Source organism: Coenobita brevimanus, chromosome 84 (genome assembly GCF_032717465.1).
Source record: "Coenobita brevimanus isolate Jiangsu-jjx chromosome 84, ASM3271746v2, whole genome shotgun sequence".
In the NCBI taxonomy this organism is placed as follows: Eukaryota; Metazoa; Arthropoda; class Malacostraca; order Decapoda; family Coenobitidae; genus Coenobita; species Coenobita brevimanus.
In genome coordinates this window covers 8,649,581-8,667,735 of record NC_137037.1, presented here as the reverse complement: position 1 = coordinate 8,667,735, position 18,155 = coordinate 8,649,581, and positions in this window count along the sequence as shown.

Genomic DNA, 18,155 nt, shown 5'->3' with positions numbered 1-18,155 from the left:
AGGAGGAAGAGGAGTAAAGAGATGTTGTTGGGCTGAAGAAAAATCCCCACCACGTTCAAATTGTCCTGGCCATTTACGTAGCCGGGACCCAGAGCAGCCGGGAGTGTGATTTATTGACAAAAATACCCTCAGCTCCCTGTCATCGAAACTGCGATTTTATTCCCAGGACGAATTAGTGGCATGGCAAGGTTCTTTACTCTGCTTCCTTATCCTTCCTGCAAGAACACAGCATACTCACGACTAAGAGGTCATCTCACGTAAGTTTGTGACTCAGTATCCAGGTGTACAATATATTTACGTCTCGCGTTTCCAGACAACAAGAACTTATGCCACACCAGAGTTTCGTTTTTTTCTCTAAATTGAATGTGAATGTAATCTGAAAGGAAAACTGTGGCATTTGAAGGAAAAGATTATAACAACAAACTTTGCTATGAGTATAGTGTGTGGGACAGACAGCGGAAGTTGGACGAATTACTGAGTACAACTAGCGATTTACATAATTGAAATGGTTGGTGGTTACAAACAATGCGCCGTTGTATTATGTAACATAGCAAAATGAAGTGTGAGAAAGTGGGTGCAATTCGGAGAAAAATAATAGAACTGTGTAGCATTCTGAAGGATGTGACGGTGGAGAGGACCATGTGTGAAACTGTCGACTCGTATGGGAGTGAAACCTGGGCAGTGAGTGATGGAGAACTTTGTGGGTTTCAGGCTGTAGAGGCGACTATTTTCAGAACAGCTGCAGACATATGCGTGATGGAAGATGAAAAGGGATATTTATGAATATTTAAGAAAGGAAGAACTGTCAATATGAAATGAATGTGGCTTTCCAAAATGGATAAAGAAATATGATGAGGTGGTATGGACTTCGCTCAAAGAATGGAGAGAGATGAGGTACCAAAGAAAATCTAAAAATAAGCTGAGGGTAATACTGAAAGAGGAAAATGAAGCAGTACGCTGGTGAAACAAAGGAAGAAGAGAAGTAACTAGGAGAATGAGAAGCATGATAACATGAAGGTGGTTATGTAATGACCGTCCTCAGTGGGGTTCCTGGGGTGGAGTAGCGCGTCATACATGATGATGCCGATGATGATGATGATGATGATGATGATTTGTATATCTATAATAAGAGTTCATGCTACACATCATATTAGTTTCTTGTTCCTTTTGCTGGATAGAAGATGAAGCAAATTAAATCATCTGGCAGTATATAGAATAAAAAATCTTAGTGATGCCATACGCCACAAAACACTAACCCATTCCTCTTCCTTCATCAAAGACAGTTCACAGTTTCATTTTTAAGCTTCTCATATAAAACACTGTAGAACACACGAGTGATTTACGATGACATTATACGGACGTCATTATGTTCTTGACCACATCGCGTAATCGTCTTCAGAATTTACCACTGCCATTGTAGGACATTAGAAGTTGTGATTCTTTAAAGCAGTGAAATGACATTGACGATGAAATGTTTTTAAGGTACGAGAAAATGATACTTCATTGTTGGCACCAAATAATTTCACCAAAAACATTCACTTATTAAAATTCTGTTATGAAGGGAGTTTGCCAGTTAGGTAGTCTCGTACCTTGGAGACGTTTCTCGTACCGTAAGTTCCAGTACGAGTCATCAGAGTTGCCAGTTTGCCCGTTGTTTGTGAGCCTAGTTATTTCATAAGTTATTCATTTATTTTTATGTTCTTTTTCTTTATAATGTTTTATGTAAGTGATTGCTTGTTAAATTATGTAGTTTAAGTTCGTATGGTAAATGATTTAAAGTGTTATGTAATGTAAGACGACACTGGCATGTTTTGAGCTGTTTCCGAGTTAGCAGCTGTTGCCCGTCGAGAGTAAACACGAAGTTTCGAGAGTAATGCAAGCTTATATAAGATGGGATAGAGATTATGCGGGTTTCAGGACAGTTTGAGGGAAGTGCAGTTGGTTTTCAGTGTAGTGCAGTGCTGTCAGTGAAGTTTGTAAAGTGTTGCTAGCAAACAATAAATGTAATTACTGTCAGAGAAGATTATTTTTGGTACTTGTGAAAACAGTGGCAAACAGTGACGGGTTATTGAGTTTGTATATCATTGGAACTTTAGAAAACAATGAAGTGTTGGCAAGCATTAAGTGTAATAACTGTGAGTGTTGTTAAGTATTAAGTGTAATAACTGTTGTTAAGCACTAAGTGTAATAGCAGTGAGTAAAGTGTTTATAGCTCCAGTGCTTGTGAGAACAGTGAAGTTGAAAAGCATTAAGTGGAATTATTTCGAAAATAAAGACAGTGAACTTTAAGGAGCCAGTGTTTATTTTCGCCTCAGCTGATCTTGTGTACTGCACACCTAAAGGCTGACCATAGGAAGAACAACTCGCTGAGCAACGTCCTCCCTGTCCTGAACTACTGCTGTTGGAGCCTGTGGCAGTGTGGGGACTGGGACGTAACATTTCTTTAATTACTTAAAGTAGCAGTCATTAAGTTTCTAAGATAATCATTACATGATGGTCATACGAAGACATGTATCTACTACATCATGACACCGCATACACCAAGGCAGCATAACTCACTTCCAACCTGTTGGCACCAGAATAAAGTTGTTTCAAGCGTAGTATTTCAAATGTAAGGTATACTTAGTAAACTACCGGAGTGGAAGAATCTGACAGATGACAGTATAAACATTCGGTAAATTTTACGTTGTCTCAAGGCTGCTTAAGAGAAACTAAGATTTTTTAAAATTATTTACAAATATTATATTTTTGTTTTTCCAAGCCTCGTTTAGAGAAACTAAGTTTCTTTTTATTATTGTGGCAATTAAGCAAGAGGGAAGGGTAGGGTGATTCCGCCAAACCCTGCAGCAGATTTTATTAAAGGAGAATTAGACCGTGTGTGTGTGTGTGTGTGTGTGTGTGTGTGTGTGTGTGTGTGTGTGTGTAAAGTTAAATGTTTATTAATAATTTAAAAGCTGTTTAAGGAATGTTGTGAGAAGTGAGATCAACGCCTATGAAGGTCAGCTCTTTACCCAGGAAGGAGACAGATCTTTGCCCTAACCCAAGAGCGTATTATGCTGTTGCCTAATATGCATCTGAACTGCGTGTACAGCATAACTTACCCATTTAACTAAGCATAAAGTAATATTAGACACAGGCCTATTGAAATTCACCACTGGCTTTGCATAAACCAGAGTAAATAAAACCAATAACTAGTCAGCAACATATTCTGACTCCCTCGCTACACCCACGTCCGCCCCAACACTCAACTATCACAACAACAACAACAGTACTTAGTTAAAGCAAATAAATGAACACACTGGCTCTGTTAAAAGTCGTGCAGTTTTCCCTATTGCCACACATCAACGAATGACAAAAGGAAATAGGAAACGGACGGCCTATATATCAAGATAAATAAAACGGCGGATTTATGTAGACAGAAGCAGACTCGAGACCAGAGTGAAAGATAAACGTGACCTGACATTATGGGCAGCAGTGAAGGAATATTAAAACTAATCAATAAATTAAAACAGACCAATTCACTAACTGCAAAAGTAAAAGACAATAGGATAATATAGGAGAGAGAGAGAGAGAGAGAGAGAGAGAGAGAGAGAATAAGCTGTGTTGCAGTTGGTCCAGTCTCGACAGCAGTGTAACTTACGGGGTCTTCCCACCAACCATCTCTCTCAGTAACGCTTTTTAATTAACTGGAGAGAGAGAATGTAACTTCTGGCAGCGTCCCACCAACCCTCGCTCACAACAACCCCTTTAAATGGACTGGATAACATACAGCCTGAGTGTCCAGTCAGGGGAAAATATGCGCTTAATATTTTTCCTCCCTGTTGTGCTGAAATTCATACCACATACATTGGAACAGCGGCCAATATACACAATATAAACATTTAGTGTATAAACCACAACCTTATCTTGCTCTCCAAGCTACGTCGAGATTGATTATTATTCTTTATTCAGAAGTGGTACTTAGAGTCGCTGCTAAACTTATCAATACTTTTTTCCTTTATCATATTTTGGAATTATGAACGAAACGCTTCAAAGTTTTCTCCATCAATTCTCTTGAAGTTTATCCAAAACAGTTTTATTACTTCAGCACCAAAAAGGAACTTTGTACACTAAATGAAATACGCTGCCCATTTCGAAATATTTACCTTAGAAACAAACAGTAACAGCAACAGGGCTCATTGTTAAGCCGATGATCACCTGAGTAAAGACGGTACTGTTCTCATTAACTAGGTAAAAGGTTTGCATCTCGCCATCCTCGGTGCGGAGGAGCCATAACAAGAGATCAACGCCAGAGTATAGTGCTAGTCACGAATAAGTGCTTTGGACAGGATGCAGAGCAGCAGTAGTGGCTTATTCCGGCACCGAGCTACGGGAAATTAGCTACGAAAAACGACGAATATTTCCGTCAAACTAAAATGAATGAACTATAGTGAGCACCCCTGGCTGGAGAAAAGTCAGCCAAAGTAGCAGTAGTAGTTGTTATCTCGGATTCATCTGAACATGATCCGGTGGACTGCAGGTTGAACGTACCTTTCTGCAGCTCACCATCCTTCAGGGAGATAGGGAGGGAGTTAAACGACGTTTGTATAACCGGGAAGTGAAGCAGCTCGGCTATATCGGTGCCACCGCATGAAGGCGTCCCATTCCAAAGTTTCTTAGTAAATGATGCTTTGTTTAGTATTAAGGTGGTAATTTGAGTCTGTGCTCGACTTCACATGAAGGTGCTGGACAGGGACGCCTTCACGTGGTATTACGGATATGACTGGGATGATAACTTCAGCCAGCAGTCCACCATGTTCTTGTTCATATGAGCCAGGGGTTGCAGCTACTACTACTACCACTACTATTACTACTAGTACTACTGCTACTACTACTACTACTACACAAGAAACAGGTTACGGTTGCGGTCAAGAAAACTTCTGAGCTACCAACGTGTTCAGTGTGAAACCCTTGCTATCAGTACAACTCTTTCTGCCGGGACAGGGACAGAAGGTGAGCACAAACGACAGGAGAGAGAGAGAGAGATTGTGTGTATGCGTGCTTACGTGTGTGCGACTGTGTGTGTGTGTGTGTGTGTGTGTGTGTGTGTGTGTGTGTGTGTGTGTGTGTGTGTGTGTGTGTGTGTGTGTGTGTGTGTGTGTGTGTGTGTGTGTGTGTGTGTGTGTGCGTGCACCAAAAATTCCTCTTCACCTGGGCAGACCAGCTGTTCCCATGGAAACTGGTGGCTGGGCTTAGTTCCCTGCATAAAAATTCCAGCGCCATTTTCCTTCTAATGAGGCAAAAGTTTCAATTAAGGTGAAAGTTTGCAAGACGACCACAGGTGGGTTCAAGAGCCAGGTAAGGCCCACCTGCTTTGTTTCAAACATGGCGGCTTTTGACATGTATTCTGGCTGCCCACACCCGATTTTCTTATACTTAGGAACCGCTCTCGTACTGGACGACTTAATGAAGGCTGTCTCTAACCCGTCACCTTGAAAATTCTCTCCAAAGCTGAAAAGAATTGCTGTTGGTAGCAAGAATAGTGTGATGACTACATCGTTAAGAAAGAGTTAATCTCCAGTACCATGACTGCATCATTATTATTGTTATTATTATTATTATTATTATTATTATTATTACCCGTATTGTTTTCACTCGGTTTGTCTGTTTGTTTATCTATCTCTATATCTGTCTGACTATCTATCTGTTTGTTAACAACTTTTCGCGAAAACTACTGGTGCAGTTTTGACTAAAATTACAGGGATGCTGGACTATGACCTTCTGATCACCTGATTACTTTTGGGGCCAAATTTGACCAAGGCCCAGGCTATTTCCCCCCCCCAAAAAAAAAAAAAAAAAAAAAAAAAATCGTCATAAATCCTTTCACGTTCGTCATACACCTAATGGTGCATCTTTTAAATCTGCATCCTATAACATGCCTAATTACTCTGGGATTGGGTAACCCCCCCCCCCCCCCCGTTAGCCGTAGGGGGGTCAGTGTCAGGTGCGTCGGCCCTAAAAATTCAAATGGGCATGAAATCGTCAATTTTCACCCGATGTACTCCTAATTTGATATATGACATCTTTGGCTAGATATCCTGATGTGTGTATACGTCAGCACTAAAATGACTGCCGGGGACGGGTTTGTTGTGTCTTGGCACCGCTTCTTGTTTCAACTGTTACATTTATCTCTTATGTGTTAGTAAGGCTTTGTTGATATTATGTATGTACAGTATGTATGAATGTATGTATTTATGTATGTATGTATTTAAGGGTTTATGTAATGTATATGAGAATATGTATGTATGTATGTGCGAGTGTCTGTATGTATGTACAGATGTAAATACGAACGTAATGTACATGAAGTATATTTCTGTACAAATGTATGCATGTATAGATGTAAATATGTATGTATGAAGTGTATGTAATTATGTATTGTAGGTATATTAAAAAAAACACACATATAAGGGAATACTGACCACTCCACTTCATTTATTTTATTTATTCTTTTCGTCCATTATCCAGACGGTTTTACTCAGCTTAAGAGAGAATGTTTCCCAATCAGACTGGATGGGTTAGATATTCGGTACAACATGCAGAATCAGTTTCTTTAATATTTTAGATGAATACAAACGATGAATAAAGTTGTCTGGAGATAAACAGATTCAAATGAAAAAAGACTTCATTGCATTGATGGCGTTGAAGTATTATAAGCAAAATAAACCCCAAAGGAAGAGTTGCTACGAAGTTTGTTATGCCAACCAGAATTTATTGAGCATTTTGATGTGTGGATGATATTAAAGTAATTGATTGCTTATTGTTGTCCTGATGAGGATGACAGACACCGTAGTGAATGTTATACTGGTGGTTGACACGGAATTATTGTGGGGGGAATGACAACAACAACAACAACAATAATAATAATAATAATAATAATAATAATAATAATAAAACTGCAGGTTTATCCCAGATTATGTCCGTAATGACTGACAATGAAATATGATAAACGTATAAGCGGTTGAAAATGGACATGTAATTCGATACAGCTGAATGATGAGGAAATGGAAAATATTAGTGCATATAAGTACTTGAATAGTGAAATGAGTAAGGATGGAAGTTTAGAGGATGAAGTGCTTGAAAGGGTGCAACAAAAAAGAAAGGTTCCTGGTTCTTTGAAAGCAGTGATAAGAAATAGAGAAGTGAGCATAGAAGTAAAAAAGTCGCTGCATAATAGTATTGATACCAACTCTAACGTATGGAAGTGAAGCTTGGACCTTGTTGGAGGGACACAAGTCAAGATTGAGAGCAGTGGAAATGAGTTATTTGAGAGGAGCATATGAAGTTATATGGAGAGATAATCTGACAAATGAGGAGGTGAAGGACCGTTGTGATGTGGATGTGATAGAAAGCATTAGGAGAAATACAGTGAGGTTTGGCCATATGGAGAGGATGGAGAGCGAGGGACTAACGAGGAGAGTGTAGGTGTGTGAGATGGAGGGGGGGAGGGAGGGGGAGGCCGAGGATGAGATGGAGGGATGGAGTGGAAAGGTATATTAGAGAAAGAGGTGTTAGCTGGGGGAACGGCAGTGAAATGGCGGGGTACAGGGCAACACGGAGGCGATTTGTTTGTGGCCACCCAGTACGAGATTGAGACGTCTGACAAGAGATAGATTGACAGATAATTCATAGCTTTTCCTCCTGCTTTAAAATGTAAGGCATTGCTGGAATTTTCACACTTCCTTGTGCTGACCGCGCAAAATTTATATATATATATATATATATATATTGTATTTCAGAGTCCGTGTATTTTTCCCTTTGTGCGCTTGTTTCAGTGTGTAAACAGAGTAATTGTCTTTTTCAAAAAAATTCAGCTATTTGCGTTCATCAGTGCAGTCCACAACCCATTCCACCCGGACAAACGAGATACTCATTTTTAAAATGGCCAGATAGAAAGAAAAAAACCGGACATATTGGTCTGTGAAAATGCAGCAATATTTTTCATGTTATTTTTTATATACCTGGCGTCAGAATTTTTTGTTTTGTTAGATATCACTGTGATGAATCCTATGTTGCAGTATTAAGGACTGGCATTTAATAACAACAGCAGATTTCAGGATTAGGGAATTCAAGATAATTGAGGACAATTAACTGCATAGTTTGGGGTAGCATTACAATAATCCCTTCATACCAGGACGTGTATATTTATATTTTATACATGTTTGATCCTAGCGATTTGATTTAGCGAATGAGAACATGTTCGAGCTGAAAACGTACAGATGTAGCGATCATACTCGTAAACCAGTTCACTATTGGAGACCCATACTGCTTTGAGAAATATGTGTAGGTTTATGGTAAAAACAGTAATAATGATAATATGTTAAATGCGGCAAGTGTAAATTTCGAGTACATTAACCTGGCCAGTCGTGTTCTTTGCTAAAGTTGACTGGTGGAAGAGGGTCTGTCACTGTCTCTTATCTCACTCCTCCTCTCTCACGTCTCTTGCTCCCTGTGTCTAGATGACCCATGATTCCCAGTCTTTTAAATGCAATATATCCTGGCGTACCGAAATGAACGGATCTTGAAATTTGGCCCTCTTGTTAAAATTTGCTGGAAAGAGCAACGTTTTTGAGGGCTTCAGGAAGGAAGAGGAGGAGGAGGAGAAAAAAAAAAAAGACAGCCCAGTAATGGTGGGCCGAGTTCGATACCCTTCGGCTCAGGGGAACCAGGAATATGTAGCTGTAGTTGTACTTGAAAATGTTGTCTTAGACAGCTGGACCGAAAAGGGTTGAGAGTGTGTGGATAAACGGGTGCTACGTGCCCACCGTACTGGGGAAGGAATGTAGTAAAAAATGTCGAAAGTGTAGTAACGATAAATGAGAGAGAGAAAGAGAGAGAGAGAGAGAGAGAGAGAGAGATTAATTTTAATGCGAGTTGGATCTCTTAACCATAACTTTCTTTCATTGGTCACACACACACACACACACACACACACACACACACACACACACACACACACACACACACACACACACACACACACACACACACACACACACACACACACACACACACACACACACACACACACACACACACACACACTCTCTCTCTCTCTCTCTCTCTCTCTCTCTCTCTCTCTCTCTCTCATGCAATTATCTGTCCTCTTCCTCCTCCCGTGATCATTACTCTTTTCCTTCCTCCTCCTCCTCCTATTGTATATAATCGTAATATTACTCTTCTTAATCTCTTTTCCCCCCTCCCTCTGTTCCTCCTCCTCCTTGCTGTCTCCTCTCTTCGGCACCTCTTTCTTCGCTTCCTTTACACCTCTTCCACCTCCTCCTCCTCCTCCTCTTCTTCTTCTTCTTCTTCTTCTTCCTCCTCCTCCTCCTCTAGTGCTTTTCTTATCGTCTTTCTTGCTCTCTTCGTCCTCTTCATCCCTTCCATCCTCCCTCCCAGGAGACTTCCTATCTCCCTTTCTCCTCCTCTGCTCTTGTGCTTTTCTCATCCTCTTTTTTGCTCCCTCTTCGTCTCCTCCTCACTCCTCTGCCACCGCCTCCTTCCTTCCCTCCTCTTCCCTCCTTTTTTCCTTCCTCCTTCCTTCCTCTTGCTTCCCTTTTCCTTTTGCCTCCATCTTGCCTTCCCCCTCTTGCCTCCTTCCTTCTTCCCCCTTCTCCACTCCTCCTACCCCTGCTCCTCTCCTGCATGGCTGCCCGTAGTCCAACATTACCCCATGGGAGTCCGAAGAGTTAGCGAGTGGTTTCTGATGACTTGAGAATTGGTCTTTGTTAAAGTAAAAAGAACGAGAGCAATAACGGAGACGATACTGGTAAATGAGGCGTGTTTATTTGTACCTATTAACTGGGTTTGAGGTTGAATTAAAAAAAAGGCTTGCCGGTAGTAAGAAACAAACGATAATAGTGATAGTAGTATTAATAGCAGTAGTAGTCGTAATCTTAGTTAGTAGTAGTAGTAGTACTAGTAGTAGTAGTACTACTAGTAGTAGTACTACTAGTAGTAGTAGTAGTAGTAACTGCAACACCAGGTTTATCTGAGGGTGAACCCGGTGGACTGCAGACCACAACTAGAGCACTGTAACTGCCTGCGGACAGTCACTAGTCTCCGTCTACTGTATCTTACTATGACGACCCCACTGGGGTGATATGGATTTTTTTTCTATCAGCAATGGCCCATACCAGGATACATAACCTGGGCCATTTAGATTCCTTGCATACGTCACACTGAAATCTTAAGAAGACACGACCAACTTATCTTGTTCACAACATAATGCTGGTATGACTCTGTGACATGCTCTTCCACTGCGCGAAAAGGATTTGGATTTTTTATCAGCAGTAGCCCACACCAGGACACATAACCTGGGCAATAGATTCCTTGTGCAGGTTCCATTGAAATCTCTAGTAGGCATGACCAACTTAAATCGTTCACAACATAAAAATGATATGCCGTTTTCTGACATGCCCTTCACATGAAAGATTTGGATTTTTTTTTTCTGCAGTGGCCCATGCTAGGACACATAACCTGGGCCCTTTCATATTCCTCCTGCAGTCTCTGGTTCTCCTGGAATCGTTGCGAGACTCTGAGGCCTGAATAATAATAATAATGATACCAGCAAAAACAATACATTGGTGGAGACAAATAACAATAAGAGTAATTACAGATTGAGCCCTAATAATGTTTCCTTAATGACTGACACAAAGCAGTATAGTACAAGGTTAGGTAACTGAAACTGCACATATGGTACAGTAGTTCAGTTTTTCGTCCTGTGTTTCAAAATGTTAAGCACTGCAGGAATATTCACACTTCATTGTGCTGACTGCACAATGTGGTTATACTGGCAAGTTAATTCACATGTCACTCAGTATCTATCTACCTGTTTAGCAGGTGTCTGCTAGATTTTCGTGTATGTGTGTGTGTGTGTGTGTGTGTGTGTGTGTGTGTGTGTGTGTGTGTGTAGCTCAGTTCTTTCCGTATCGTATTTCAGTGTGCACGCATATTTCTGTATGTACCCTTGTTTCTTTGTGTATGCAATGAGTGTTCAGCATATTCATACATTTTTTCAAGTACTGTATTTGCGTTCATCAGTGCAGTTCACGACCCACCCCACCCGGATACATTGGATACATATTTTTGTTTAATTTCAAGGATAAATGAAAACGAGAAAAGAAAAATGAGTGACATTAATGTTGGATAGTGCAGGAATATTTTTCTTGTTTGATTTTACTTACCTGGCGTCAGAATTGTTGTTTTGTCACACATCACGGTGATGATTCCTGTGTCACATGGTTGAGGATTAAAATTTTAATAGCGGAAGCAGATTTTAGGATTAAAGGACTCAGGATAACTTAGCAAAATGTGCTGCGTGATATGAGGTAACGTTAAACCCTTCATACCGAGGACGTATTTTTAATTTACACGCGTTCTTGATCGTGATTATTTTATTTAGGTAAGGGAAACTTTTCGAAATAAAACTGTTAGTTATAGTCATGGTCAACCAGTTCACTATTAGAAATCCCTCCTACTTCGAAAAATATAGTCGTTTGGCAACAACAATATAACAGCAATGATGGCCTCGAGTGAAGTGTTCAGTGCGGCAAGTGTACATTGTGAGTACACTAAATTGTATAAATGGCCAGTCGTGTCCTTTGCTAAAGTTGACTGGTGGAAGAGGGTCTGTCACTGTTTCTTATTTCACTCTCTCCTGTCTCACTTCTCTTGCTCTCTCTCTTGAGTGTCTAGATGACCCTTGATTTCCTGTCTTCAGAGTACAATGTATGCCGGCGTACCGAAATGAACGGACCTAAATATTTTGCCCCATTAGGTAATTTTTTCTGGAAAGAGCAACTTGTCTGCGGATTCAGGATGAAAAGAAAAAAAAAGAAAAAAGGAAGAAGGAAGAAAAGGAGCAGGAAAAGAATGAAAAGGAAGAAAAAGAAGAAGAAGAGGTGGAAAAGGAAGCAGAAAAAGATGTGACTCAGCACAGTAATGGAGGGACAGGGTCGATACCTTTTGGCGCTGGGGCACCAGGAATATGAAGCTGTAATTGTGCTGAGAAAAACTCTTGCATTTGAGAGCTCGATCGAAAAGGGTCCAGAGTGTGTGCATAGACGGGTGCTGCGTGCCGGTCGTAATGGGGAAGAAATGTGATCACGAAAGGAGGAAGGAGACAGATAACTGCATGAGAGAGAGAGAGAGAGAGAGAGAGAGAGAGAGAGACAGACAGACAGACAGAGACAGAGAGAGAGAAAGTTAAATTTGGTGCGAGTTGGTTCTTTTGGATTTAACTTTATCTGTGACTCCACACACACACACACACACACACACACACACACACACACACACACACACACACACACACTCTCTCTCTCATGCAGTTATCTGTCTCCTTCCTCCTTTCGTGATCATTCTTTTCCCTTCATGTCTCTTCATCCTCCTCCTCCTTTCATCTCTAATCTTAACTTTATTCTTCTTCTTGCTCTTCTTCCTCCCTACCTCCGTCCCTCTTCCCTCCCCCTCCTTTCCATTATTCTCTTCTTTCTTCGCTTCCTTCACCTCTCCTCCTCCTATGCTTTTATCATCTTTCTTGCTATCTTCTTTTCCTTCACCTCTTTCATCCTTCCTCCCTGGAAACTTCCCGTCTCCTTCTTTTATGCTCCCAAGCTGTTTTGCTTTTCCCATCTTCTCTCTTGCTCTCTCTTTCTCTCCCTCCAGTCATCTATCGCCTCCTTCTTCCTTTCCTCCTCTTGCCTCTACCTTCCTTCCCTCCTCTTGCCTCCTTCCTTCCCACCTCTTGTTTCCAACTTCCTTTCCTTCTTTTCCTTGCTCTCCCTTCTCCCCTCCTGCAAGCCCTGCTGTTGTGCTTGGCTGCCTGTACCCAAATAGTACCCCATTGAAGTCTGAGAAGTTAGCGATTGAATTCTGGTGACTTGAGAATTGGTCTTTTGTTAAAGTAAAAGGAATGAGATCAGTAATAGCGACGATAATGGTAAACGTTGTGCGTATGTGGGTAGCTGTTAACTGTGTTTGTAGCTGAATAAAAACCTATGGCTATAGCGAGAGTGCAAGTGGTAGTAGTAGTAGTAGTCGTAGTAGTAGTAGTTGTAGTAGTAGTAGTAAATGCACCCCAGGTTAATCTGAGTATAGCACAGTCTTTTCTTGCCACTGAGGTATATGAAGTGAACTGCTAAAGGAAAATCTGGGCCAGGTTAGTGTGAAGGGAGTATAGTAAGGAAGGTAATAAGGTGCAGTGAGCTGTCAAAGTTGTGGAAGGTTGGCCGTGGCGCCTCAGACCAGCTGGGGTATAATGTATTCCGGAGAGACTCTGTTTATCTTGGATTCAACTACGCCAGTAAGTTTTATCTTGAATTCAACTACGCCAGTAAGTTTTATCTTGAATTCAACTACGCCAATAAGTTTTATCATGGATTCAGTTACTTTAGTAAGTTTATCTTGGGTTCAACAAAACCAATAAGTTTTATCATGGGTTCAACTACGGCAATAATATTTATCTTGATTTCAACGACGTCAGTAAGTTTACGGTTGAATAACACATACACAAATAGCGCACCACATATGTGTTGCGGGGAGGGCTCAGTCTGCTGATGTGGGCGTGGATGTGGCAGTGGGAGTAAGAAATAAATAAATGAAACAAGCCAGCCATTGCTAACGCTGCCACAGCCGTCCCCACAACACACAAGAAAGCAGCTGGCGGAGTGGAAGAGCAGCGTTATATATGGACCAGCCTGTCTATCATGCAGTCTTTTCTGGCCAGTCAGGAGCGTAGGGTCCCAGGGCTGGGTTACTCGCTGGCGACAGTTAAGGCGAGGGTGACCAGCCTCACTGTTCCTTGAGTGGCATTATGTGAGCAATAAACCCCAACCAACCCTCGGATGAACACCCTTGCCACCCGTATCCCACAAGACCACCAGGCGTCATTTGGTTATATGGTTACCACCCAGCGTGGTAAATGGATTCTTGGATTACAGGAAACCATTTGGCTTGTCACTCAGTGCAAAGTCACCTGAAGGAAGGCATGATTTTAATCTTATTATACTCTCACTCATCATCCACTGTAACAGCATTATTTAAGTTTACTTTTTTTTCTGTTAATAATTTCTTAACCTTTGGACTTTCGCGTCTTAACTATTCTAATGTTGGAGCTTCCCTAAACTGATTCAAATGACCCTGACGTAGCCAAAATAAAACTGCGATATAAAAGCACAACCAAACTTCAGTATTCCTGAGGTGATGATGATGATGATGATGGTGCTGAAGCTCCAATTGAAGATAATTTCTTAACTTTTGAACTCTTCATCATTATAGGATTTCTTCCGATAAATATAATCGCATGGCAGCGTCCAGGATAAAACACCTCAGGGGTTAATGGGTTAATGCTCCTGCCATTCATGAATGTATAGTTTTTTCTCCGTCTGTGGTGGAGTCAACAAGGAAGGTGGTGGTTTAATGCAGACGTAGGTGGTGGCTTTATATTCTCTCAGGGACAGACGTAGGTGGTGGCTTTATATTCTCTCAGGGACAGACGTAGGTGGTGGCTTTATATTCTCTCAGGGACAGACGTAGGTGGTGGCTTTATATTCTCTCAGGGACAGACGTAGGTGGTGGCTTTATATTGTCTCAGGGACAGACGTAGGTGGTGGCTTTATATTGTCTCAGGGACAGACGTAGGTGGTGGCTTTATATTGTCTCAGGGACAGACGTAGGTGGTGGCTTTATATTGTCTCAGGGACAGACGTAGGTGGTGGCTTTATATTGTCTCAGGGACAGACGTAGGTGGTGGCTTTATATTCTCTCAGGAACAGACGTAGGTGGTGGCTTTATATTGTCTCAGGGACAGACGTAGGTGGTGGCTTTATATTATGTCAGGGACAAGTTTTCGAAAAGGCTTGGATGTTTTGCCAGTCTGTTTGTTTACCTGGCTTGGCTGTTGACATCAAAGAGGTACGGTAAGCACCTGTCTTCTATTTCACCTTTGTTCACCCCCTCACGCTTTTGGTTCATCTATTTTGTTCACACTTTTACCCCGTTTGTTCACCTGCTTAATGTTTTTGTTTACTCATTTTACCTGTTTGTTATAAATTTTCCTCATTTTCCATTCACATTTATTTTCACCATATCTGTTTTTTCTTCCTCTTTTTCTTCACCCATTTACACTTTGTCATCCTTTTGCCCTACTTAGCACATTCCTTTCCTCTAATTCCATCCCTGCCCTTTCTTTTTGGTCACCTGAAACAGTTCACCCTGTTTAGCCTGTTGTTTCCCCCTTTCTGCCCATTTTTTTCATGCGCTTCCTCCTTTTTGCTCACTTTTTATCGTTTTTTATTGGGTACTGTTTTGTTGCTATATTTGTTATTTTCTGTATGTCCCTAGCATTTCTTTCTCTTTTCTCTTCTGTCACCTCTCCTTGTATACAAGCTTTTCTCTTCCTAGTGTTATTTAAGAGAAGGGACACCTTTCTTTTGCATGTTTTCTTGTTTTTGTGTTCGTGTCTCCTCTTTCTCTCTTACCTTTTCTTTTTATTGTTATTCTTTATTTGGCTCTTTCTCTCATGTTTTAATCTATGCTTTCCTCCATTATCCCAGACGCCTGTTTATCTGGCTGGGCTGCTGCTGTGATGGAAGGCTGTGGGAGCACCTCTTTTTCTCACATTTTGGTTATTAACTTTTTCCTGTTGCCTCTTTTCACCCTTTATCCCATACTGTTCACCTTTACGTTCTTTTTTATTCACCATTTTCTCCATTTTATGTGCTCTTCATTTCTTGTCATACACTGTTTAATGTTTTTGGTTCATTACGGTATTTTGAAGGGATAATCGCCCCTCTGTTCAACCAGCTTGGCCCTTATATTCCGCCCAACAGGAACTGGCGATAGGCACAACTGGCCCAGCTCTCTCTCCCAGTGGCACGAGTTACAGCGGAAACAAACACTCGTATCAGTCCATTATCATGACCGAGAGAGAGAGAGAGAGAGAGAGAGAGAGAGAGAGAAGTGGAAGCAAGAAGGTAGAAAGAAATGAGGGTGAGAAAAGGGGGGGGAGGAGAGATGGTCAGTGAGGGGGAAAACAGCGGAAAGGGAAGAGTAGGTAAGGAAAAATGGACAAAGAGAAGCGAGAGAGTGGGACACAGAGGAAGGAAAATCCTTTTTTTTTTTTTTCTCCCTACTTCGACCTATCATTTCTCTTCTAGTTCTTCCCTTTTCCCTGTCTCTCCTCTCCCTTCACCCTGTCTTTTTTTAACCCCTTCTTGCTTTTCACTCCTATCTCTCTGCCTTTAACTTTTACTCCTTCCTCCTCCTCCCTTTCCCCCTTCTCTTCTCTCTCTTTTTCCATCCCCTTCTATGTACACCTCCTTTTCTCTCCCTTTTCTGCCTCTTCCTTCACCCCCTCACCCTTCTCTCTGCCTCTTCTCTTCCCCCATCCCTCACTCCTTTATCGATTACCGGACTCAACAGACTTTTAGAAGATTGATGATGAGGGATTAGGGCGAGGAAGGATGTATGTGAGTTGGCGGTGGTCGGGGTGTGGGAGAAGATTGTTGATGAAACAGAGGTTAATCAGGAAAGTTGATGTATAGATAGCGTAGAAGGGAAGTTGGAAGGAAGGGAATGGGAAGGAGGGAGGTGGTGTGAGGGGAGGGATTGGGAGGGAGGGAGGAGCTGGGAGATCGAGGAGACTGAGTTTGGGAGATAGTGAATAATGGTGAATGTTCGGAAGGACAGGGTAAGAACATCACCTAGTTAGATGGTGCAGTTAGTCAAATTTCGGGTGGAAAAATGGGAAAGGTGAGATTCACTGGGATGATACAGATCTCCTCTTCTCATCCTGTCTCACATTTAGCTGAAATAAGGACCTGGAAGGTAAATTCGACTTTTCCATGTCGTTGTCTGGAGAATGTAGAAGGATGCTTTCCTTGTTCGTTACGCTTGTATATGTTTGTGATTGTTCTATACCCGCAAATTAATGCCTCATCTTACTAAGTTAAGTACCGACGCTTGTTTTTATCCTAAAAGTAATTTCCTCATTATCGATTATTTCCTTCATCCCCCTCTTTCCTTCCGACCTCGTGGTAAATCTCACAACATTTTTAGGGCTCTCCTTAAACCTTTTTATGTCCTCCAGTAGGGCCCGGGAATTTGCTATTAGTAAAGCACTTAATGATGGAAAGTGTCAGAGTTTGTGAGGAACACTGATGGATCCACCACCAGCGCCTTCATCTACCAATTAAACCCTCCTTTCCTGGAACCCCCTCCCCCTCCTTGTCTGGGCCATACCTACTTTATCGCACAACACAACAGGAAGGGAGCAATCATGACCCAGTCAGGAGACTGAGTTAAGCCTCGGTAGTCGATGCCTTTTCCTTTCCCTTAAACTCCGTTCCTTCAGCTTATCCTTCCTTTATCTCACGTTCTCGTTCCCTCTGCCACTATACTTTGATTTAATCCTTTTTCTATTTAGCCTTTCTGAGGATGGGATGTGTGTAATATTATCATTAAAGCTTTTTCCTGTGGCATTTTTCCTACGTATTGTATCCACATGGCATTGTGTATCCCATTGTCTCAATCATTGTTTTTCTCCTTTCTACATTTATTCGAAGACATGGTCGCTCAGAAACTTTAACAAAGTTCTGAACGAGCCTACAAATATGTTGTTCACTAGTATCCCGTAGTACATCATTATCTGCATACATCAGATCAGAAATATACCATCTCATACCATTCATTGCTAGCTTAAAAGTTCTGAAATATACCATCTCCTACCATTCATCACTGGCTTTACAGATCAGATATATACCATCTCCTACCATTCATCACTGGTTTTACAGATCTGAAATATACCGTCTCCTACCATTGCTTTATGGATCTGAAATATACCATCTCGTACCATTGCTTTACAGATCTGAAATATACCATCTCCTACCATTGCTTTATAGATCTGAAATATACCATCTCCTACCATTGCTGTATGGATCTGAAATATACCATCTCCTACCATTGCTTTATGGATCTGAAATATACCATCTCCTTGCTTTATGGATCTGAAATATACCATCTCGTACCATTGCTTTATGGATCTGAAATATACCATCTCGTACCATTGCTTTATGGATCTGAAATATACCATCTCGTACCATTGCTTTATGGATCTG